This window comes from Pogona vitticeps, chromosome 2, assembly GCF_051106095.1.
Source record: "Pogona vitticeps strain Pit_001003342236 chromosome 2, PviZW2.1, whole genome shotgun sequence".
Classification (NCBI taxonomy): Eukaryota; Metazoa; Chordata; class Lepidosauria; order Squamata; family Agamidae; genus Pogona; species Pogona vitticeps.
In genome coordinates this window covers 221304360-221330863 of record NC_135784.1, presented here as the reverse complement: position 1 = coordinate 221330863, position 26504 = coordinate 221304360, and the positions used below count along the sequence as shown (strand labels likewise).

Genomic DNA, 26504 nt, shown 5'->3' with positions numbered 1-26504 from the left:
TATAAGAAATTGAGTTCAAGAGATAAAAGTTTGTAATTAATGGAAATGCTGAGTTAGAAGTTCTATACAACTAGTATTATTTTATCTTCAGAATTAATTACAGAATGAAAAGTCAGTTATTTATTTTATCCATTAGAATTTTTATTTAATTCTCCCCTGGATGCTTCAATGTTGTTACTTTGTATCATTAATCTAAATAAAAATAAAACAATAGACATTTTAAAGAATACTGTCACAACCTATATGATCCTAGTTACAAATGCCAGTCAAATAATAAGAGTTTTTTTTAAACTGAGCACTGAAGATGATTTACTTGTGGAACACATTCAAGGAAAATGAGGTGCTTAGTCGAGCAGTTTCACAGAATATTAGTTTATATTTCTTGGTATTCTTTCCTTTTGCATGCATATTACTAAGCAAGTGTACTTGTAGTATTTTATCTATCATAAGAGTAATAAGGAAGGAATAGATGTTTACGATGCATTGGCAAAATCCTATTGTAAATTTATGCTACATAGTGTTGATTTAAATTAATTGAAAGCTTCTCATCCCCTTCCCTTCTCAGTTTTGAGGCTTCTTAGGGCTACCTTTTGCCTTTGGATATTTGAGAGATGGAGCATTTAATAGTAAAAAATCAGTGCCAGATTACCACCACTGGAATTGGGGCCCCTGGCAGTGGTCTGGCAAATGATTTTTTTACTTTTAAAGGCTTCTCTGCACCCATAGCCAGGTCAGGAGGGAGACCTAGGGATCCTCAGAACCTGAAAGTAGGGGAAAAGAAACGTCCAATTAATGTAAGTGGAATATTTCAGCACTGGATGATGATATCATCCCAACTGCAAAAAAAGTTGTGCAAGAGGATTTTGCCCATAGCATTAAAGTTTTTTAGGGGGTTATAGGTCAGAACAATCATGTTGATTGTTATCTGAAAGCTTGATAGTCATAATTTGTTAAGAAAAGAATATGGATTGTTAAGACTATTCTTTCATGTATTACTATGTACCTGCCATTAAAACCACCACTATGTTCATTTAAGAAATGTGAGTAAATTATTGAAGTCTACCTATAAATATTGTTATGTGCCATCAGGTCACTTCTGGCTCATGGTGATCTTATGAATTAATAACCTCTAAAATGTCTATTATGTATTTATTTATCTATTTGAGATATTTTACCTGCCTTTCTTCTTAAAAAGGACCCAAGTCAGCCTATATCATTAAAAGATAGTCTTTAATGTTAACAATGGTGAGCATAAAAATACAAAAGGATCAAACAAATGGCATATGAAAAAACATTAGCAACACCAAAATACATTCAAAGCGTTAAGGTACAACAATCTATTTAAAACACCACTGAGCTTGCCCGAAGAGAAAGGTCTTTGCCTGCTTGCAGAAGGACAGTAAAGATGGAGCTAGTCTAGCCTCCTATGGAAGTCAGTTCAAAAGACTGGGAGCTGTAACAGTGAAGACCCTCTCCTGTGTCCCCACTAAACACACCTGTGAAGGTAGCAATACTGAGAACAAGGCCTCTCCTGATTATCTTATCACTTGAGCAGGCTCATAAAGGAAGATATGGTCCTTGAGATAACCTGAGTCCAAACGATTTAGGCCTTCCTTCCTTCCACTCTGGGTGGTTCAAAACACAGTGAAATAATAACACTTTAAAAAGCACTGGAAATAATAACTATATGAAAAACCAATATTAAACATATTGATCCAGATACATAAATGGGTTTATAGTGACCAGCCCCAGTTAGCAATCTGGCTTCTGTGATCGCTTGGTTCTGCTCTGGGGTAAAACAGTGTTGCTTTTAAAAAGAAAATCACAACACAAAAACCTTTTGGGACAAGTTCAGAGGAGGGCAACAAGGATGATCAGGGGACTGGTAACCAAGCCCTATGAGGAAAGACTAAAAGAACTGGGCATGTTTAGCCTTGAGAAAAGAAGACTGAGGGGTGATACGATAGCACTTTTCAAATATTTAAAAGGCTGTAATACAGAGGAGGGCAGGATCTATTCTCAGTCATCCCAGAGTGCAGGACACGCAACAATGGGCTCAGGTTACAGGAAGCCAGATTTCAGTTGTATATCAGGAAAACCTTGTGGCATCTGCCCAGATCATGAATATTAATGTGCTGTCTGCATGGACCTATGAGAGTGCTGGAGAGGCAGAGTCACAAGATATAAGAGTCTCTGCAGGAGAAGGAGAGATTGAGAGTTTTAGATTTGAGGATTGGTGGTTCTGGAATTTGGGGTGGAGAGAGAGAGAGAGAGAGAGAGAGAGAGAGAGAGAGAGTGGCAGTTGAGAGTGGAAGAAGTAGGATGTTTTGTTAAGAGTTAACAACATTAATTGTACCTTCATCACCTGTAATAATAAACAACTATTTGGTTCTTTTTAAAATGACACATTGCCTGGACCTTTGTGATTAATAATTAATGTTGATGTGATCAACTGGTAGTGGCAACATGACACGTAGCTTGTGCCCTTTGCTTGGTGAAACAACCAAGTGACAGGTGGGAATGTGACACTTCCTAAGTGTTGGAGCAGCACAGCAATGGAACCAATTACCTCATGAGGTGGTGAGTGCTCCAACACTGGAGGCATTCAAGAGAAACTTAGACAACCACTTGGCAGATATCCTTTGATTTGTATTCCTGCATTGAACAGGGGGTACTGATGGCCTTATATGCCCCTTCCAACTTCAGTACAGTGGGGTCTTGACTTGCGAACTTAATCCGTATTGGAAGGCGGTTCGCAGGTCAAAAAGTTTGCAGGTCAAAATCTGCATTCCCATAGGAATGCATTGAAAACCATTGTAATCCGTATCTGCTCTATACCGTCCATAGAAAGTAATGGGAAGTTGCTATTCCACCTTCTACCACTAGAGGGGAATATTTTGTAATCCCAGGAAGGCGAAACAGGCAGCCCGGCCATTTCCTCCCAGCTCCGGGGGAATGGGCCGGGTGGAGATGGGAGCAGCAGCAGCACACGGTGCCCGGCCATCAAGGCTCCCCGCGGCCCCCGCGGCACTCCCTCCCTCCCCGCCCAGCCCCCGTTTCCAGCCCCAGCCAGATTCCGGCCCACCTCACTCTCCTTCTCCAGCCCCTGTTCCCATCACCCGCCGCCCGCGCCCGCCTAGTTCCCCGGCACGGAGCCCTCCCAGCGGCAGTGCCATCCCGCGAACTCGCTCCCGCCCTCCCGCGCGGGCTCACCGGGGTGCTCGGAGGTGCCTCCACCGTCCTCGCCGCTGCCTTTTGCCGCCACCGCCAGAGCTCGGCTCAGCGGGGCCCACCCAGGAAGGCGGAGGCCCCGGCCAGTCTGGAATTCTGGCAGCCAGAACGCCCCGAGGCGCCCCAATCCCAGAGCAGGAGCAGCACCGCCGCGTCTCCGCCTCTCGCTGCGTCACCGCCAACCGGCTCCAGGTGCTTTCCCGCTTTTTAAAAACTTTTTGGTACATACCTCAATTCTCCATCCGCAAGTCAAAATGGATTTTTGCGGACGGAGAAGTACGTAACTCAAAAAGTTCGTACCTCGAGCCGTTCGCAAGTCAAGACCCCACTGTATTCTATGATTCTATAATAAAAATAACCATAGTTACATAACTTTAATCTTCATTGTAGAGTTATTCAACTACCAGTAACATTGCAATTTTCAACTACAAGTAACATTGCAATTTAAAAAAACCCACAAAGCTTGCTGCTTGTATGACACCCCATAGTACTTAAAGCACTCTTTGGGTGGTTTACAGTTTAATTATGCAGACTTCATATACCCCCCCCAGCAAGCTGGGTACTGAATTTACCATCCTCGGGCGGATGGAAGGTGAATGAACCTCGAGCGAGTTACCTAGGATTGAGCCTGGGTCATGGCCAGAGTTTAGACTGCAGTACAGCAGTTTAACCACAGTGCCACAAGGCCTCTAGAAATAACAACTATGGAGTGTTAACGTGACAACATGATGGTAGCAAATTTAAAAGTGTAAATATAAATACTGTAATTTTTGCTCCTCCTTAGAGGAGGAAAACAGGGAAAATATATTCTGAACCAAATAGTGTAATAAAATATTTAATAAACCATAACAGAATAACATTTGAACCATGTAAAGTGAACAGCAGTCAACAGTGGCATTAAGAACCATTACCACTGTCATTAACAAATGGAAAGACTTAAAGGTTTGTGTACTCTAGTTTATGTACCATAAATTTATGTACCATAAATTTAATTGAAGTACATATAGACCATTATCAGCCAGTGATAAGACCTATACCACGCTACCTATATTTTACATTTCCTTTCATCCACCTCCTCCCCATGCTTATAGAAATGTCTCAATGACAGATGAGATTGTTGTGCAACTCTGCCCATCTACAGCTCAAGCCTATATTAAGTTAGAAATGGTTTGTCTGATTTGGCACTGCATTGAGAGGTCCCTTTTTTTTGTGTGGAGGATAAATAGTGGAATTAAACTATTTAACAGCTGGTTTTCCTTATTTACTTTAGGTTATGCAAAAGAACAGCAACACAAAGCTTAACCCATTCACTAGCAGTAGCATATGCTCAGCATAAGACCAAATCTCAGGTTTCTGACATAATTGAACATTTATAGCATGCCAAGGCACAACAGCCATGAACAATGTTCTTGAAGAGCCAAAAAAACTGAATACAAGCTATAGTAGCTGAAATCAGGAAGCAGGTACTGTAATCCAGTTAGAAGTCGCAAGGCACAGTTAGTTTCCTTGCTGCAACACCCTTTGGAAATACATTCTCTATTAGATGCCCAGAACTATTTGAAAAGTTTGCAAGTCGAATCCAAATTTCTCATAAGAATGCGTTGGAAATTAATTAATGCATTCTTATGGGAAAATAAGGTCAGAAACTTTTAAAAAATTAAAAGAAAGTCACTTACCAGGTACTGTAGACTGAGCCTTGCACTTCACAGTGCCTTGGTAGACCTCAGAACAGTAAAAAAAGAGCCCCAAACAGCTAAAAGCCAGCAGGCAGCCGGCAGCCATTTTGTGCTCTTCTCCGCTCCTGCCCTCTCCCCACCTAACAGCTGATCGGCGCTGGTCTGAAACGCTTCCCAGGCGAGCAGGTTTCAACTCAAACGGAGAACCTTTTCACCCAAGCAGGGTTTAACCCAAAACAAGCAGCTTTTAAAGAAAAACAAGCAGATTTTTAAGGCAAGCATGCACGTTTCTACACAAGCAGGTTTCAACTCAAACGGAGCACCTTTTCACCCAAGCACGGTTTAACCCAAAACAAGCAGCTTTTAAACTAAATTTTACATTTTAAAATGACAGTACCAGGCAATCCCAGGTCTCTCTCCCAGTTCTCTTAACTGCTTGGACTAGCAAGGAAGCAGACAGGCAGCCTCTTCACTAACTGAAAGTTTGAATTTCCCCGCTTTCCCTGCCTTCCCTGCATATTAGGTATGCTAATATCTGTGCACTGGAGGATTGTGGGAGGAACATTCCAGCCCCTGATGGGGGTCCTGTGGGGCACTCCAAAACACTGAGTAAGTCTCTTGGCCTCTTTCAGGATTGGGCCTGTGCAGCCCTGCTCTGATCAGGAGGTGCAGCCTGGGTGTCACCATGCCTTTGGGGGATAGGGCACAGAAAGGGGAAGAATTTTCAGGGGCCATTCCAACTCATACCTGGCAGGGGAGATATCATTATTGTAAAAGTGGTTTTTCCAGGGTAAGGCTCATCTTGCACTTTGGATGTGCTGACCCCTATGATTTCCCCAAGTGTGGGAAAATCAACTGCCTAAGTGCGGGACTGTGTTTGTGGTTTCTCCTGGTTTTTTCTAGAATCACTCTTTTTTCCCTTTGGTCCTTGCCTATTTTCATTGCCTACTGCTATTGGCCTTGCTGGTTTTCCAGGTAGGCTGCAGGAAGCAGACCCTGGAAAGCCAGCAGTGCAGAATGGTGAGGTCCAAACAGCAAGCAGTCTCTGGTGCCAGTTCAGAGGCCTCCCAGCATGGCAGTGGGAGGCTTCTGGGTGGTGGTGGCTGAACCCTTTTTTTACTGTATTTACTCCATAAGACGCACGTACTTTCTCCCCCTCTATTTGGGGGGGGAGTGTGTCTTATGGAGCGAAAAATACGGTAAATACATTAAAAAATACGGTAAATACATTAAAAAGTACTGGATTAAAAACAAAGTGAAAACAAGTGAACACACCCAATTTCGAAAGTGTGTTCAGTTAACTATCTGTTTCTTTACATCATTTTCCCTCACCTACAAAGATTTCCCTGCAAATCTTTTTACTCTTATCTGTTGCTTCTTTATTAATATCAGACAACAGATAAATATTTTATTTTGGTCGCTTTTATCTGGTGTATCCTCTAGCAAATTTTATATAAATTTCCTAGGTTATGAATATGAAGAGCAATGCAGTAAGTAATGTTGTATGTCCTTTACTACTTGAACTCCTTATTTAAAAATGCTGTGATGTTGATGTCTATGTATAGCTCCTCCTATATATTGTGATAGCACAGTTTGAAATCTTAATACAAAAATGCTTTTGTAAGTGAAGTGCCTGGTAGTTTATGTAAGTAATTCACAAATGTATAAGATAATTTTTAAAAGCACAAATAAGGGGAAAACAATGAACTCTTAATTGCATTAAATTTTGCTCAGTATAAAAATCCCTCAACTTTTTCGTTATACACTTGTGGGTCTATTCCGAAGTTCTTTTTTGGAAGTCTTATGGAATTAAATCAAAGGATAGCCTTTGTTGTTAACAGTTAGCCATCCAGGTGTTTTTGCTCTCAGATTTCCTTTGCTCTAGAATACAGTACTTTTTAAAAATCATCTTGAGAAGGTTAAAGTAATACATGAACTAAGCAACATAGATGTATCGTTTATTGTCACCATCCCAATCTCAGCTCTGATACGAGATGATGGAGGCAACCAATCAAGTTTTGTAAAATTTGTTTTTCATAGTTTCAAAATATTTTGTTTTTTTAATTCCCCAGATTTCTCCTCCATAAGAAAATTATGGGGTCAGTTTACCTAAATATACTCTTAAGGCAGGAGGAATCATCCTAATTTTGATTTTATAAAAACTCAAAACTACCTGTAAAGATCTTGGAGCCTTCAAAACCTAATCAGCCAGGTGGTGGGACCAGTTGCTCCTATCTGCAAATCATACAGCAAGATAACTAAAAAATCTCACTTGCTCAATCATATGGCCATCCAGGAACCACTTATGCTTCAATGGGTTCTTTTAAAACACTTGCTTTTAGTGTAATTCACCTGAAGATATTCCTTATGACAAATTGTGCCAAAATCCTTCTTGTGTCTAGCTTTACTTGAGTGTGTGATATTAAAGCCATATAATTTGCATATAGCATTTTCATAATAACTGCAGAAGAATAATACACTGCAAGAAAATAACACTCATTAGAAAAGTCAATAATGTTGGCATAAAAGGAAAGTGGATAGGAAAAGGGTAAAATTCCAGAGAGTATATTCCATGAGATAGTACATTTACATCTGTGGTGCACTAGATCCCCCTAAGGACAAGTTGTACTCGGTCAAAGAGTCCGACAGGCCACTTACCTACCACTTTTGTGCTGGGACCTCAGCAGTGCATAGCGTAAACCCTTTAAACAGGTCTGACCTTAAAAGAACACTTTACTCTTAACCAGTACTTTGCAAGTACAGGCACATAGGTTTTGTGATTCCATAGAACTCACAACAGCCCAGTTAGGTAGAACTCTTAAAAAATAGCTAGTTTGTGGCCCTCTCCACCTCCTGGATTTAGCCAGACCCTGCTGTTCAAGAGACCAGTCCTTTTGTAGAATTTTTATAATTAATTTTTATTAGAAAAATAGAGTTTCATTAGAATCAGTTTACAGTGGTGCCTCGCTTGACGACATTAATTCATTCCAGCGAAATCGCTGTAGAGCAAAAACATCGTAAAACAAAATTAAAAAGCCCATTAAAATGCATTGAAAACCGTTAAATGTGTTCCTATGGGCTGAATAACTCACTGTGCAGCGAAGATCCTCCATAGGGGCGGCCATTTTTTGTGTCTGTATAACGAGGAATCCGTCCAAAAACATAGCGGGAGCCATTTTGAGCCGCTGGTGGCCATTTTGAAAACCTGACGATCAGCTGTTTTGATCATCGTAATGCGAAGAATCGTTCCCGAAGCAGGGAACCAATCGTCGTAAAGCGAAAAAACCCCTGTAGCAAGCGTGCAGAAGCCTCTATTATCTCAGGCCTTCAGGAGGTGCTCACTCTTCTTCTTTAGTTGCTGCCATCAATACCAATTCAGTACCAATTATTTACTGAGACATGTGTTGCTTTGAAACTTAAACTTGTTTATTTGATCAGTAATATATAGTAAGTAAATCACAAGTTGCTAATCAATTTATCTCACTCACTGAACTGACTGACACACAGAACCCTACTCTCACTGACTTTCTGGCTCACTCTCTCACAGACTCACAAATTTCTCTCAAACTCCACTCATACTCCCTACACCCCCCCCTTTATATCCCAGCACCTGCCCCTTTAGCACCACCTTCTGTTCCCTCATTGGCTCCTTTTCCACTGCTCAGCTGTGATGGACAGGTGAGGGCAGGGCTGAACGCTACATACCTCCCGCCTTAACAAGTTGTTTCATTGGGGAAAAGCTATAGTGCCTTACCTTCATGAACAACGAGGAGCTTTACAATATTACATCATTCCAACATTACACTCAAACTTACCCCAACATTTACACAACATTACACTCAAGCTTACCACATTTGAAAATAAACAATAATTCAACATCTTACCTGCATGTTATACATTAACCCAGTTACTAGTTCCATTACATACCTCAACACTTCAGTTGTCTATAGAGGTGCATACTTAATAACATACCATAACTTTTAAAATACTTACATATAATTTCTTTTGAATACACAGCATATAACATTTAACAATGTGTACATGAACATTTCATTGCTTTCACCATTATACTACAGTCCTTTTACTTCTCATTTAGTCTTCGGGTCTTGTTGAGAGGGCATCTGCAGCACCATTTTGAGTCCTATTAATTACGCGTACCTCGAAATCAAAGTCCTGAAAAATCAAGGCCCATCTATCAGTTTGCTGTTGTTGGCTTTTATGGTCCTTAACCATAATAATGGGGAATGGTCAGTACACAGGACAAAATGTCTCCCCCATATAAATGGCTTGAGTTTCTGAAGAGCGTACACTATTGCAAGACATTCTTTTTCAGTTGTAGAGAGATGTCTCTCGCCCACCTGCAGCTTTTTGCTCAGGTACGCTATGGGATGAAGTTCTCTGCTGTCGTCCTTCTGGCTCAGCACGGCTCCTAACCCGGTGTTGGATGCATCGGTGAAGATGGTGAACTTGTGCTGGAAGTTTGGAGCTCTTAAGACCGGGTTGGTCATCAACGCCCCCTTCAGCTTCGCGAACGCCTCCTCGTAGCTGTTGGTCCACTGGATACTATCTGCACTCTTCTTGCGTGTTAGGTCAGATAAAGGGGCGGCTATTTCACTAAATCTGGGTATAAACCGTCTGTAATAACCAACTAACCCTAGAAAAGATCTGATCTTTTTCTTGGTGGTGGGTCTAGGCCAGTTGCTAATAGCTTCAATTTTGGCTTCCAGGGGTTTGATTCTCCCTCCCCCTACTGTATGGCCTAAATATTTCAGTTCGGGGCTACCCAGCTGGCATTTGCTAGCTTTCACTGTAAACCCAGCTGCTTTCACTCTCTGCAGCACTGTCTCCAGGTGATACAGGTGATCTTTCCAGGTATGACTAAAGATCCCTATATCATCAATGTAAGCCACTGTGAAGTCGCTAAGCCCTTGCAGCATTTTGTCCATGAGTCTCTGAAATGTTGCTGGTGAGTTTCTCAATCCAAAACTCAGGACATGGAACTCATATAAACCAAAAGGGCTACAGAAGGCTATCTTCTCCTGATCTTTGGGGTCTATCCCCACTTGCCAAAACCCTTTTGTTAGATCTAGGCAGGATATGTATTGACATCCCCCTATGGTCTCTATTAGGTCGTCTAATCTGGGCACCGGATATGCATCTGGCTTGGTTACATGGTCCAGCTTCTTATAGTCCACACAAAATCGAATGCTGCCATCCGTCTTGTCTACCAACACTATAGGAGCAGCCCATGGACTGGATGAAGGAACAATAATGTTTTCCTTCAGCATTTTGTCCAGCTCCTTGTGCACCTTATTGACATATGGCCCAGTAACTCTATAAGGAGTGACCACTTGTGGGGGTGCATACCCTGTATCAATCTTGTGCACCACTCCCTTGGCTAACCCTGGTTTGCTGGAGAAGACCTGTTGGTATTTCATTATCAAGGCCCTCACTTCATTTTGTTGCTCAGGGGAAAGTAAAGGACTAACTCTGACATCTTCAGGGTTATATTTTGCTTTTCCCCTCCCTTCCCAATATGGTAAGTCATGTTTTTCATTGTCTGCTCCTTTCATGGCAAACAGAACCGTGTTCTCCTCCCTATAGTAGGGCTTGATCATATTTACATGGACCACTCTCCTGCCTGGTTCTCCATCCTCCTTGATGATATAATTAATTTCATTCATTTGGGAAATTATCCTGAATGGTCCTGCCCAATTTAGTTGTAATTTATTCCCTTTGAGAGGTCTTAGCACTAGCAGCTCATCTCCGGGATTGAAATTTCTTTCTCTGGCTTTCTTATCATATCAGACTTTTTGTTTCTTTTGCTTCCCCTGTAAATTTATAGCAGCCAGCTCTAAATTTCTTTTTAGAGTGTTCATCAGGTTGTCTAAATATGAAATCAAATTTTCAGGATCAGATCCTTGTATGTTCTCCCAACTTTGTTTGAGTAAGTCAAGGGGTCCCCTCACTTTTCTTCCAAACAATAACTCAAAAGGACTGAGCCCCATACGGCTCATATAACTAAGCAAGGCATCAGCCACAGTATGAGTCTCAATATTCCTCAGAGGAATAGCCTCAGGGTACTGTGTGGCATAATCAATAATGGTTAAAATAAATCGGTTCCCCCTTTGGGTGACTCTGGGCAATGGTCCTATAATGTCAAGACCAATGCGTTGGAATGGGGTAGAAATAATTGGTAAAGGGCATAGCTTTGCTTTAGTCTTATCGTTGCTATTCCCCTGCCTTTGACACACATCACACTTTTGACAGAAATCTTTTATCTGCTTCCCCATCTCAGGCCAGTAAAAATTCTGTGATATTCTTTGTTTAGTTTTGGTAATGCCTAAATGAGCAGAAAAGACGTCTGCGTGTCCCCTTTCTATTATTTTCTGACGATATTTTAAAGGAACCATTAACTGCTTCTGAAGATTTTCCCCTCCCTTCCTGGGATTCACTAAGAACTTTCTGTATAATAAGTCCTTCTCTATAAGGAACCTTTCAGGTCTTTCAGGGGTTAATGGTTCTTCAGTAATGTTCTCAAAGCAGCGTTTCAGCATGGAATCTGCCTTTTGTTCCTGAGTAAATGTATTGTTTTCTGGATTACTAAACTGTATTAACTCAGCTGGAACACTGTTGTCTGTCATTATCTCCACAGGAATTTCATCTTTTTCCTCAGCTGTCCTTTCATTTTCCTTTTGGGAACGAGTCGGTACTAAAACTCTCTTCACATGCTCAGAGAGGTCAATCCGAATCAAAACCGCCGCTGGCAATTGCGCAGTTACACCAGCCCTCCATTTTCCTTACCACCCTTCATATCTGATGGGTATTTCAGCGACTGGCAAAATAACAGCTGCTTCTCCAATCCCTTTAACAGTTATACTTTCCCCTTTCAAAATGTATTCCTGAGGGTCAATATCAGGATGACATAAGGTTACTTGAGAGCACGAGTCCTTCAGAGCCATATATTTATTGTTATTAACATAAATACTGTCACCAGAAGTTCTAAACAGCTCCTGGTTTGTTTTAATCAGGTAACAATGCCGAACTTCTGCCACAGGAAGATCTGGTTCTATATTCTCAGCTTGTGTAGGGAGCTCAGCCTGGGTTGCCATGGCGCCCAACTCCTCCCTCTGAGTGGTAACTTGGTCCTGCAGTACACAGTATACAGCTTTAGGCTTAGGCAAATTTCCCTTTTGTGGCCCAACTTCTCTGTTTTTACCACACTGGGTTGAAATGTGGCCCTTTTCCCCACAACGAAAGCAAGTTCTAAAGTTCATTTGATCATTACCAGAGCTCTTAACTCCTTTTCCCTCCAAATTCTGGTTTCTGATCTGGTTATGATCTGAGGGCTAGCCTACAAAATGCCCCCCAACCTTCTGTTGGTTCTTAAACTGCCCTCTGGGATTTTTATTTGTGTCCTCCCAAGCTTTCCTCACAACTTTTCCCTCAGAAAAGCTTGGTTTTCTAATATGGGAAATAAAATCAGTGACCTCTCCCACCTCTTGCAAATTTCTGGCTTTCTTGTCCCTGACTAGATACCTTAGTTCTCCAGGTAGGAGTGAATAAAACTGCTCAAGTCCAATGATGTTTTTAATATCGTGTACTGTCTCAACTCCCTCCTGTAAAAGCCATTTGTCCAGATATCTGGTCAAGTTTGCCCCTAACTGAGAGTAAGACTCTTCAGGTTTCTTTGTCAGAGCCCTGAACTTCTGTCTCAAATGCTCAGCATTGATGTCATATCAAGCAAAAACTAACTTTTTATACTCATAATCTTTTAATTCCACTGGCATCTCTGCATAAATGTCTGCTAGGCCTCCACTAATTTGAGACCTCATCACCATCATGCATTCAGATCCCCTTACTTCAAAATCCTCACATGCTCGCTCAAACATAATCATAAATGATTCAGGGTCATCCCCCTTTCTAAATACTTGGAATCTTTTAAGGTCTGCCTTGGACAAATGTCTCTCTCCTCATAATTAGATCGGCCATTGTTGTTGTTGTTGTTAGCTTGAGCTGCCAGCTCTAACCTAATTTCAAATGCCATACGCTCTTTTTCTAAGTCAATCTTTTGTTTCTCCATTTCTAAAGCCATTTTTTCTTTTTCCAGTTCTAAATTCTGCTGTCTTTCTTCAGATCTGGCCTTCATTTCTCGCTCCAATTTCCACTTTCTGAATTCTATAGAGTTCTCCCCTCTGGAGGTCTCCATTTTTTGATTTGAGGTACAGTGGACCCTTGACTTACAGATGGCTTGACTTACAGACTTTTTGAGTTACAGACTTCTCTGGCCGCAGAATTTAGATTTGACTTGCAGACTGAGATTTGACTTACAGACCAGAAAAAAAAAAACCAAAATGGAACAAAAACGGCCTGTTACGGGATTAATCGATTTTCAATGCACTGTAGCTCAATGGAGACTTGACCTACAGACTTTTTGACCTGCAGCCACCGTTCCAATACAGATTAATTCTCTAAGTCAAGGGTCCACTGTACTGCCTGGACTGTATTTTCCCTGCCTTCCCTGAACCTTTCTTGACCTAAGAAAAAAAAGAAACAAAATATCCCCCTCTAGTGGTTGAAGGAGGAATAGCAGCTTCCCATTAATTTCTATGGACGGAAAAGAGCAGATACGGATCAAATGGTTTTCAATGCATTCCTATGGGAAATGCAGATTTGACCTGAGAACCTTTTGCCTTGAGAACTGCCTTCCAATACGGATTAAGTTCTCAAGTCAAGACCCCACTGTAATTTCTTCCTCAGATTCCCCATTTTCTTTATCTGAACCAACTGCCATCTCAATGGGCACTTTTTCAGCTTTCTTTCCACGTGTGGAAGGCATGTTACGCTTCATATTCATTTTTCAAGCCCCAAATTTAAAAAGTACACTTTTTTCCTTCAGTGAGAGTCTGTGTTATAAAGTTGCTTCCCCAGCACTCATCCACTGGTAAGCTACTGTGTCTAGGCCTCTGTCTTCCAGCCAGGCCTTTCACCAAAGACAGAGTTTCTTTCCCTGCCTCAGGCACAAAATAACCCTAAATAACAGCTTCCACCTTTTCCCAGTTTTAGCTGACTTTAGCCCCGTCAGCTTATCTGCCCTTGGCCTTCGCTTTGTCCCCTCAGAACTATATCCTTTGAGCTCAGGACAAGCTAGCGAACTGGTCACAGATTCTGCTTGGAGTAAACTCATTCCAGAAATGGTTTCCACAGAGCCTGTCCCTATCTTAGTCCCCAATTTGAGCTCAGAAGCCTTCCCACTAAGCCTTCTCCCCTTGAGAAAGCTCTAGGAAGTTTACCCACTCCTTTCCGCTCAAATTCCCTGACTAAAGATCTTTTCCTGCTCTGGGCACCTTTCTACTCCCAAGGCGTTACTGGATCAAGTACGTATCCCACACGCTGGACACCAGTTTATGTAGGTAGCGCGCTGAAGCCTCTATTATCTCAGGCCTTCAGGAGGTGCTCACTCTTCTTCACAAGTTACTGCCACCAATACCAATTCAGTACCAATTATTTACTGAGACATGTGTTGCTTTGAAGCTTAAACTTGTTTATTTGATCAGTAATATATAATAGGTAAATCACAAGTTGCTAATCAATTTCTCTCACTCACTGAACTGACTGACACACAGAACCCTACTCTCACTGACTTTCTGGCTCACTCTCTCACAGACTCACAAATTTCTCTCAAACTCCACTCATACTCCCTACACCCCCCCTTTATATCCCAGCACCTGCCCCTTTAGCACCACCTTCTGTTCCCTCATTGGCTCCTTTTCCACTGCTCAGGTGTGATAGACAGGTGAGGGCAGGGTTGAACGCTACAACCCCATTAAAACATTGTTTTGTGATCATAATTGCGATCGCAAAAACATCGTGAAGTGGATTCGTCGTTATACGGAGTAATTACGCGGGGCACGACTGTATATTGCACAAGCATTAGCATCAAGAACATATTCAAATATCATTGCAGTTAAATAAAATAACTATTTCCCATTAAAAATAATAAACACTACTAAGCTGAGCTAAGGTGCGCTATAGTGGGCTAGCCCCACCTCCTTCTTTCTCCTTACATCCACTCTCCTTCAAGCTGCATGCTCATACCATCATCGTGGAATCGAAATCTAGAAGAGAACAACACAAACCATGGAACCACTTTCACATTACCCATCGTCCATTTTTCTACATTCTCTAACTCCTCCCTTCTTCTTGACAAATCTGGCTGTTAATCAATTAGCCTTAAGAGGCTGTTCCACCTTCCTCCTCCTCCCCTTATTCCCATGAGTGTCCAGGTGTTGTTTATCTCTTCTCCAGTAAGCTCAGAATGTTGAGTCTTCCACGGGCCTCTCAATTTGGCCTTCATCACTATCTTGGACCAGGCTGTAATGGTCTTCAGAAAAATACTCTCATGGCACTTAGAAAAACACATTCCAATGTCTCTCAAATCATCTTCACACAGAACCTGCCTGATTCCATCTTATATTTCTTGGACTACATATCCCATCATCATGACGTCAACTTATACAATTACAGTGGTGCCTCACAAGAGAGTTTTAATTCATTCCGCTAAAATCATTGTCTTGTGAAAAAATTGTCTTGTGAGGTTCCCTATGGGAACCTGACAAGACGAATGAAATTTATTCATCTTGCAAAGCATCGGTCTCAGAAAAAAAAGGCTTGCGAAGCATGGTTATAGAAAAAACCGTCTTGCAAAGCACCGTAGGGATCGCAAAAACCAATCAGCTTGTGGGTTGTTCACCCTGTGAGGCAATTATCTTGTGAGGCACCACTGTATGCTAGAAAGAAAGATAAAAAGAAAAATAACAAATTTTCCAGTATTAGCATAACTGTGCCAGTGATCCTCCTTGAATTCTCTTTTTTCCACCTTTTGTCTCCATATTGATTTTTCCCCTTTCTTCTTAAGTTAAGTAAATAAGGAATGCTGTTTAAGTAAACCTTTCTCAAAAAATAAACCAAATGCAATAAAATGCAATAATGTGCTAAGGAAGAGACGATGTGAGACAGGGCATTGTCGAGGTGAAGATTGGACGTACCCGGGTCTTGCTCCTGGGGCATACCAATCCATATCCGGCCGGAAAGACCCCAAGAGCGATTTAAAGACATCTTTCAGGAAAGGAAGACATTGAGCAAGCGGTGGCAGGAATTTGAGTCTGGGTAATCAGTGCGAATAGAGATATCCAACTCAGAAGCAAACATCACAAACACGAGCTGGGAAAGGGCCATCTTGGCACAAAGTCTGGAATGCACCAAGGCAGAAGGTGAGCAAGAATGAAAGAATTCTGAAAATATACTGCAATCAAAATTGATAAAAGAGTACCAGAAACAGTAAGCTAAAACAGTTATTGGATTTATGAGAATACTAAGATTATAAACAACCCGAAAGTGAAGAAAGGGAGGAGGGGAGAGGCACATGAATATTGGATGAAACTAAATGAGACAGTTTAAAATGGGCCCTCTGCTTCCCTAGCTCCAAAAGGGGAATGGAGGTGATTTCTTAAAACAACCTATAAAGAAATAGTATGCTTGTTGTCTCTATAACAATCTAGGAGAAACTTCAATGTGAGAAGGTTTTTTAAATTCTACATATCCTCCCACCATCTCCACCCCATATCCCTCACCTCTGTCCTACCTTGTGTGAGAGTGCCGGACTATGTTGAACTATAATTGGTGCCAGGCAGGGAGGGGAGATGATTCAAGGCTGGAATAAAAAGGCATCTCTGTGAATTATTGCTGAAGGAGTAATCAGGGGGAAAAAGACTGATAACAGGAATTGCTGAGATGAGGCTCTGGAAATGTAACTTACTAATTAAGTTCAGGGAGTTTATGGACTGTTTTACTTTGACTGTGGGAGGCAGTAGACTCAGAGGGAAGGAAGAGATAACACAGTGAGGAAGAAAGGAATATAAACATTCTACATAAAAAATTAAAATAAAAACAGACTGTGACATCTACTGGATTTTCAAGAGAAGACTGAAGAAAGAAGAAAACAAAGATTATTAAATGAATTTCCATTCCTGTTTCAATATAATACAGTGGACCCTCGACTTACAGGTGGCTCGACTTACAGACTTTTCGAGTTACAGACTCCTCTGGCCGCAAAATTTAGGTTCGACTTGCAGCCAGAGAATCAACCTACAGACCAGAAAAAACAAAAAACAAAATGGAACAAAAATGGAACAAAAACGGCCGGTTATGGGATTAATTGGTTTTCAGTGCATTGCAGGTCAATGGAGACTCTACCTACAGACTTTTCGACCTGCAGTCACCGTTCCAATACAGATTAATTCCGTAAGTAGAGGGTCCACTGTATAGAGATATTGAGCCATTGGGACATTGGTGGATATACTAATAATTTAATATGGGAATCTTGTCTTATTTGGAGATACACTATAGACAGCTTAGTTAAAATGACTGGGAAAGCACCAGGTAAAACACCCAAAGTATCTACTGCAACGAGTACATCTCTGGCCAAATTAATGAGTCAAAAATCTTTGAGAGATTGGCAGCAAAACCTCCAACAAAGCCTTGAAGCCCTAATTCAGAAGCGACTGCAGGAAATTTTAACATAACTTTTTGAACAAAATGTCAAGAATAATTTCCACACTGAGGCAGAACAAGACCTATGATAATCAGCAGCATTACTTGACAGGTGTGGAAAATGCTGAATCATGCAGTCTGGGATGATGCAATGTCCACAGTGATTGGCTGTATGTGAATGTACATGTGCATAACTGTGGACATGTGGAGAAGATGTCGAATCTCTTCGAATGAATGTCATGCTGTCGTGCTACCGGTTTGTACTGCTGAACTTCTGTATATACTGTGAATACACTTGGTGTTGGAAGAAGCTGTCTTTGTGTCATTTAATTGGACTGCCTGGACTAAAACAAAAACTCTGCTAACTTACACCAACAAGGTGTTATGGGCCCAGAGACGTCTGCCTTGTGCCAGAGAAGCTGGTGAGTGCCGGAGCATTCCACAGAGGCCAGTAGAACCAGTCCAGAAGTGGAGAAAGTCCAATAAGGTGAGCGTCCTGCCATTCAGAGCCCAGGAGGGGTAAAGGATGGAGATGAAAAGGCAGTAAAATGTAGTCAGTTGGGGCAGCAGGAATGGGAGGATTCCCTCTCACAAACTAAATGAACGGAACTATCTGATTTGGTCAGTTAAAGCTGAAATGCTGCTGAGAAGGGAGGATTTGTGGAAGATTGTTTCCAATCCCCCCACTGTCCTGAATGAGGAACAGACAAAGCAAAATGAGAAGGTTTTAACGACAATACAGTAGTTCTGTGCTTAGAGGACAGCCAAGTAATACACGTGCATGCACTGACCTCAGCTAGGCAGAGCTAGCAAGCTCTGCACCATGTCTATGTTCGGAACTCTGCTGGCAGCAAAGTTGCTCTGATGTGTACATTATACAGAGCAAGGCTTGACCATGATGGAAGCATGTCAGAATACTTACAGCAGATGAAAAATCTGTTTGTGGAACTTGAGCAGATGGGCATGCAGTTCACAGAGAATCACAAAGTGTATATTTCCAGAAGACTACGATGTGCTAGTAACAAGCCTTGAATCCATGTCAGAGAGGGACTTAACCTTGGAGTATCTGACAGGCATATTGTTGGAGGAAGAAGAAAAAAAGGAATGACAGGTCCCAAGTCGGAATGAGAGATGACATCCCATAGCAGAGGAGAGCTGCTTCCAGGAGCGATGGAGAGCAGACAGGAAAGCCTCTTGCTGTAAGACGCTGTTTCAAGTGTAGATCGGAAAAGCATTTGCAAAGGAACTGCAGAGAAAAAGAAACTAGCTGGAGAAGTGGAGGCAAGGGAGAATTTCTGTTGTACAGGCTTCTGATAAGGACTGCAAGGTCAACACCTGGATTCTTGACAGTGGAGCTGTTTGTCATTTAACTCATAAATCAGATCTGTTTTCTTCCCTATGTGTTTCGAAACACAGCTATGTGAGCCTGTCAAATGGAGAGAAATAATCAGTAACAGGAGAGGGAACTACATAGTGTTTCACATGTGCCCAATTTAGACAGTAATATCCTAAGTGTCTCATGTTTGGACAAGGAGGGGTTTACAGTTACATTTGCTGATAACACATGTGTAATTAAGAAAGGGAACAGTGTGTGCTATAGCAAAACTTGAAAATAATTTATATGTACTGAAGGGAAGAACACTAAACAAAGTAACACATGCTGTAGTCAAAAACAGACCACCACATGACGAGTGTGCTCATTTGATGCACAGGAGAGTGGGTCATGCTGATTTCGGGGTGATAGAAAAAATGCAAAAGATGACAAAAGGTTTTAAAATGAAACCCTGTAAGAATTTTCTGGATTGCAATGTATGCAAAATCAAAAGGTCCAAAATATAAGCAAGGAAAGTAATAGGCAAACACAGAGGCCTTTCCATTTGGTCCATGCAGATATAATAGGGCCTCTAGCACCATCTGTGGGAGGAGCTAAATATGTTTTGGTTTTGGTGGATTACCATACACGTTTCTCATTATGCTTTCTCATGAAAAATGAGGCAGAAGTGTTTGATCATTTCAGGGGATGGTGAACTTTGTGGAAAGACATTATGGCCAAAAGATGGCCCAGTTGCAGACAGGTAGAGGGACTGAATTCATGTCTGGGAAGTTTCAGATGTGGCTGACAAAGATAGGGATACATCACAGAAAAACAAGTCCCTATTCTCCATTTCAAAAGGGTGTGGGAGAGCGCAGGAATAAAGTCCTGCAAACCATGGAAGATGTCCTGTTAGCAGTTGCTAACATGAGTAATTTGTACTGGGGGAGGTGTTTCAGACCGCGAACTACATAGTTAATAGAATTTGGTCTTCAGTCATAGAACATACCCCATATTTCATGGCAAAGAACCTTACCTGCAACATATGAGAGTGTTTGGATGCAGTGCTGGGTGCACATTCCAAAGGAAACAAGAAGGAAAGGGAGACCAAAAGCCAAGAAAATGAGGTTTCTGGGGTATGAAAAAGGGTCTAAAGCAGGCTTGTCCAACCTGCGGCCCAGGTCGACTTGTAATGTGGCCCAGTGCAATTTTTTATTTTTTATTTTTAAAGAAATTCCAAAGTTTCAAGTTACACTGCCGGTACTTGTGGCTGGAATGTGGCCAGGGCACATCACAACGGTAGGGAGGTAGAGAGGGAAGGAAGGAAGGAGCAGCAGGGGAGGGGAGAAGGGGGCTGCGTGACTGCATTGTGCCATCCCTGTCAATAGGTGGACCCCCTTCTGGCCCCATAAAGCCACCGGAGTCAAAGCTGGCAGCCTCTGCTGTCTGAGATTGCAGCTGCCAGTAAGTGCGCTTGGAGCGGGGCTGTGGAGGATGGCTAGGGTTGCCCCCCATGCGGCCCAAACAAAATTTATGTGCGGCCCAAACAAAATTTTCATCATCTAACGTGGCCCAGGGAAGATGAAATGTTGGACACCCCTGATCTAAAGCATATAGATTCTTAGATGGAAACAGAAATGTGGTTATTTCCAGATCAGCCAATTTCCTACGAACATGAAAATTTGGACAAGGTCCATGCAAACTCAGAAGTGTTCATACCCATAAACAATGAAAAATCTCAGGAAATATAGGTGGTTCCAAAGCAAGAGGCTGAATGAAGCTCAAGTCCCAGCAGCTCAGAAGAGGAGGATGGGGAATGTAGTGAGGCATAGAGTCAGCCTGTTAAAGAAGAACCAGATGTTCCCAGAAGGTCAGGAAGAATTAACAAAGGAGAACCTCCATCAACGTTTGGTATGGGAGAAATAAGGGTTTGTCATGTGTTTCATGAACCTAAGAATTATGAAGAGGTTTTGCTCTGCCTGAGACAGAGGAAATGAAATGGCAACAACCCATGAAAGAGTTACAATCCATGGATGACCATGGAGTGTTTACAGAAACCACATTGCCACCAGAACATAAAGCAATTGGAAGAAATTGAGTCTATAAAAGAAAAAATGCAGATCAATGGGGAATATAGGTAGAAAGCCAGACTTGTGGCTCGAATACACATAAGGAAAAAAATTACACTATGATGAGGCTTTTGCCCCAACAGTAAAGGGAGAATCTTTGAGGCTAGCATTAACTCTGGCTGTTTCAAGAAATTACCTAGTTAGCCACTTTGACATAACTACAACATACTTGAATGGAGATCTGCAAGAAGGCACCTGGGTGGCTCAGGCACCTGAGTTTGAGAGTTCTCAACCAGGAATGGTGTATAGGTTAAACAAGGCAATTTATGGGCTCAAACACTTTGCATGAAATTGGAACCAGTGTCTAGATTTAGCACTTAAAAGACTGAAGTTTAAGAGTAGCCTGGCAGACCCATGCCTTTATGTCCAAGAAACTAGAAAAGAGCAAAATATTTTGCTAGCGTACATCAATGACATATGATTTATGTCAAAAGAACAAGCTCAAATTGATCTGTTTGAAAAACAATTGAAAAAAGAGCTCAAACTAAAGAACCTAGGCCAGATACAGAATTATTTTGGGGTTCAAATTCAGAAAAAAGACAACAATTATGTCCTAAATTATGTCGGCCTTCCTCAATAGGTCATCACACAGGGTGACCAATGCCGTTTCTGTGCCATGGCGCAGCCTGAAGCCCGACTGAAATGGATCCAGGGCATCTGTTTCATCCAAGAGTGCCTGAAGCTGATCAGCCACCACCCTCTCGACCACCTTGCTTTGGAAAGAAACATTGGCAACGGGCCTATAGTTGCCAGTTTTGTCCGCCGCCAAACTGGGTTTCTTCCTAATGGGCCTAATGAGTGTGTCCTTGAGGGCAGATGGAAATCTGCCCTCAAAGAAAGACCCATTAATTATTGCAGTGACCCATTCCGTTGTTGAAGGCCTGGCTGCTTTGATTAGCCAGGCCGGGCAAGGGTCCAGGGAGGAGGTGGTGGCATGACAGCGGTCAAGCACCCTGGCCACAGAATCAGGTGTGACAGGCTGAAATGAGTCAAAAATCACCGGGCAAGACGGAGCGCTGGACATCTCTGCTCGACTCACTGTTTTCAAAAAAGGAGAGAAGTCCCGGTGGATGGCCTCCACTTTTGATTTTAAAAATGCTGCAAATTGGTCTGGTGATAAACTAGGGGGAGGCCCATCACTCAGACCAATTCCAGATAGGTTGCGTACTATACGGAATAGTTCTGCCTGCTGGTTGGACGCTTCGCTTATCCGGTTAGCGAAGTATGCTCGACTAGCAGGCTTTACCTTAGCCAGGTAAAGGTTAGTAGCGAACTTGACAGCTATCCAATTATAATCTGTCGGGTCCTTTCTCCATTTGCGCTCTAGCCGTCTCCTGACCCGCTTCAATACCCGGAGATCCTGGTTAAACCAGGGCGCCGGGCGGTCTCTGCGACGGAGAGGGCGTTTAGGAGCGATCATGTCTACAGCCCTAGCCGCGGCGGCGAGCCAACTGTCAACCAGAGCCTCGACAGGAGCGCCAGCCAGGTCAGCCGTAACACCTCTCATGGCATCCTGGAATCCAACCGGATCCAGTAGCCTTTGAGGGCAGACCATGACAATAGGTCCCTGCTCCCTGCGAGGGGGAAGAGCCATTTTGAGGATGCATTTTATTAGGTGGTGGTCCGATCATGACAAGGGTACCGACTCGAGGTCAGTCACCATCGGACTACTCTCGCTCCCATTGGTGGAAAAAACCAGATCAAGTGTATGGCCACCCACGTGGGTGGGGCCGTTGACATGTTGGGATATGTTCAAGAAGGCCATGGTCTCCAAGAACTCAAGAGCTGGCCCAGAGGACTCTGCCCCCGCATGCATGTTGAAATCCCCCAAAACCAATAGCCTTGGGGAACCCAACAGCGCCGCAGAGACAAAGTCCACCAGCTCCGGTAGGGAAATGGCTGGGTCGCGGGGAGCATGGTAGCCCAGCAAGATCCCAATACCATCCCTGGCCCCAATCGACATGTGGAGAGCCTCAAGACCCGGCTTCACCACCGAAGAGTGCCTGGTCAACCTCCAAGCTGGATTTGTAGACAATGGCTACTCCCCCCCCGACCCTCCAGTCTACTCTGGTGTTGGACAGCATAACCGGGCGGACAGATGAGTGCTAAGGGGGGACCCCCCTCGCTGCCAATCCATGTTTCAGTTATGCATGCCAGGTCTGCATCCTCCTCCAGGATAAGGTCATGAATTACCTGGGCCTTATTGGATACAGACCTGGCATTCAACAACACCAGGCGTAGAGTGGAGGGGCGACTGGTCTGGCTACCTCGATTCTGGGGGTTGGTTACCATCTCAGAACAATGAACAGCTTTTAAACATCTGTCTGTCGTTTTTCTAACACGAGCAGGGACGGTGCCAACGCCATATCGCCCTCTACCCGTGATCACAGAGATGTTTTGGGGCCACTCGCTGGGGGGGCAGGCCTTCCATTCCATGACAAAAAAGGGAAAGGGAAGGAAAGGAAGGGAGGGAAATGGTGAAGGAAAGAAGAAAAGGAAAAAGGAAAAAGAAAAAAGAAAAAGACAAACGTATAACTTAATATAAACAAATCAAATAACAGAAAACAAAACAAAAAATAATCATATACAATATAACAACGTAAAAGTAATCAACATTGAACAAATATAAATCAGGTACAGTGTAGTGACATTGTTTGGCATCTAATGTCCCCTCTTTCATCACTTTCATCAGATCTTGTTTGCTAAGACCTTCATTCTCTTGCTGAAACCCTGAAACTATTGCATAGTAATCTGATATCTTCTTTTTATTGTAAATAGCATAGTGCTTCATCCGCATTGTGGACAGAAATACTCCAGCTCCTATTTGATGAAGCGCTAAAGTTGAACTGCTAATAATGTAGTGGGATTAACCCTTACCCCAGTCCTTTGTCCTTTTAACGAGCCTATTCAGACCAGGGGAAGTGAAGCCAATGATGAGAATATATCAGGAGTTTCCTACCAACTCTCCTCAGACTGAAGAAGCTATTTGGATGAGTTAGCGAAATGTTTCAACCTAACAAGAATGAAGTTCAGTTGCCATGACTCAACTTCCAGATAACATCACCTGGATAACTGAGAATCTTCACAGACTAAAGTTGAATGGTTTATTAAAATTTTTTTAAGGGCAACAGTTCAAACAGCAGACATAATTGCTGGTTTCTTAATGGAATAGCATCCTGTACCAGCTCAAAGATATCACCAAGATATCAGTACAGGGAGTGCCTCTGCACATAGAATACAACAACATGACTGTTTACACAACAAAAAAAAAACAGTCCAAAAAAACCCCACAGCATAGTGTAAAAGCAAAAAGCAAAGCATGCTGCTTATATACCGCCCCATAGCGCTTAAAGCACTGTCTGGGCATTTTAGAATTATGCAGACTACACATTCTCTCCCCCCCCCCCCCCCAGCAAGCTGGGTACTCATTTTTCCAACCTCGGAAGGAGAGAAGGCTGAGTTAACCTTGAGCCGGCTACCTGAGATTGAACTGAGCAGTTTTGGCTGCAGTACAATAGTTTAACCACTGTGTCATGAGGGTAAAGTAGAGTGACTTAAAATAAACAGCCTCCCAATGGATATGCAAAAAGGAACTATTCTTTGAAGAAAAGTGCAGGTTCCCCTGTGCTTACCACATAGTTGTGAAATTTTGAATTGAGTTGTGTTGTGCTAAACCCATAGTAATTGGAGGAGTGTATTGCAATGTAGTTGCCCCATCTCTGGCCTTTAGCTGTGCTGCATTGAGACTTCACTTGTTCCTTGGGCAGAAAATCACAGGATGAAACTTTTCATACTGGACCCACAACTGTGGCAAATTTAATATTTATTTTTAAAATTGTGTTAACTTTTTCTCTTGAAGATTTTGTAAACATACTCCTTGAGAATCTTCCCCGGACATGTTCTTGTTGGCTTATCAACTACAGCTGATCTACAGCAAAATGTATTTTGTAATGTGCAGTGTACCAGCATTGTTTGTGCTACCTAGAGCTGTTATTATGATCATTTCTACAATGCTACAAGCATTACAGTGATCTTCAGTACAGCATCTTCGTGCATTATCAACAAGAAACACTCTTTACCACAACAGTTAATCTGATATTGGCTGTGATCATAAGCAGAACTTCAGATTACTTCTGTTGAATTGAGAACACTTTTCTTGAATCCAGGAAAGTGGGTGTGTTGCTGTTCAATATATCTGGAAACATCAAAGATTTCAACCACAGGCTGCAGTTATACTGCCAACAGTAGGAAGCGAATGTCCAACACCTGAGTAAGTGGGGGCAGGGGGGAGTAAGAAGCAGGGTTCTAAAAGGTTGTTGTGCAGTATGCTGTGCAAGAACTTCTGCTGTCCACAGAGACTCTTGATGCAGTGGTTAAACTGCTTTACTGCAGCCAAAACTGTGCTCACGGCCTGGGGTTCAATCCCAGGTAGCCGGCTCAAGGTTGACTCAGCCTTCTATCCTTCCAAGGTCAGTAAAATGAGTACTCAGCTCGCTGGTGGGGGTCAATGTGTAGCCTGAATAATTAACTTGTAAACTGCCCAGAGAGTGCTTTAAGCACTGTGGAACGGTATATAAGCAGCACACTTTGCTTTTGCTTTGCTTTGTCCTGACCGTTTAGGGACCTTTAAGGAGAAAAAGATATATCAATACGATAATACTACTGATGAAGTTTCAGGGTTAGTTCTAATGTGCTTCTGTAGAGTATTTGGAGCTAATACCAGATATATGATATGGCAGTATTTATGTGCTTTTTTGTGGGGGTAAACCAACACCTCCATTTGGTGACTGTGTTCTTGGAAACCGTGCAATTACATTGACTGACTAAAATGATGCTCTAGTTACATAGATCATAGTAACCCTATAGATGATCTGTGTTGGTGAGTTCTCATTCACAAAATGTTCTTTAATATGGTTTTCCCATGGGCCTTGTGTGTTCCTCTCATAACATCTTCCAGCTGGAAAAATAAGACAAATGTTTATGTAATTATTTAATTGAAAATTATTGAGGGGTTTGGAGCACTTGTGTTTCACTTTCTTCTTCTTTTAGACTTCCCTGATTGAAAACCTGCCTCCCAAACTATTAGCTTGCTGTGGATTATAAAAAGTGTCCATATTATATCTAGACCCCAACACCACTCCAGAGTCACCCAGCAAGGCTTATGACATCTTCTAGCTTGGCTGAAAAACTCAATCAAGACAGCACTGAGGAAGGAGATTTGCAGGGCAGATAACCCAGTTAAAACAGCCATCTCTAAGCTAGTTCACAACTTATTCTTAATTTTTATACAAATATTGACAGATCTCACTATTTGTGTGCAGTTTGGACCTCAGGGTTTCTCCTCCACAGTTTGAACGGATGGCCTGTGATAAATAAGTCCTCCTTCTTCAAATTGTCATTTGTGAATCTCCCTGAAACCTTTCATTTTTGAATATTCAGCAGCCTATGCTTTTTTTCTCCTTAAAAGAGGAACCCGTATACATTTTGAACAAGTGAGAGAGTCTTTAGCTTACAGAACAAACACACAAAGAAACAACAAGAAGAAAAATACTATTATATATCATATTCAGTTAAAGTATTAGTAATAAAATTGTAATACTAAGA

At 42.3% G+C, this 26504-nt stretch overlaps 1 protein-coding gene and 1 pseudogene across 12 annotated transcripts in view; both read left to right on the top strand.

Annotated features, from left to right (window-relative positions):
* Positions 1-26504, top strand: part of CNTLN (centlein) — a 484545-nt gene that overhangs the window by 213117 nt on the left and 244924 nt on the right. The gene's annotated exons all lie outside the window — the stretch shown is intronic.
* On the top strand, positions 5647-5799 carry LOC140705208 (U1 spliceosomal RNA; annotated as a pseudogene).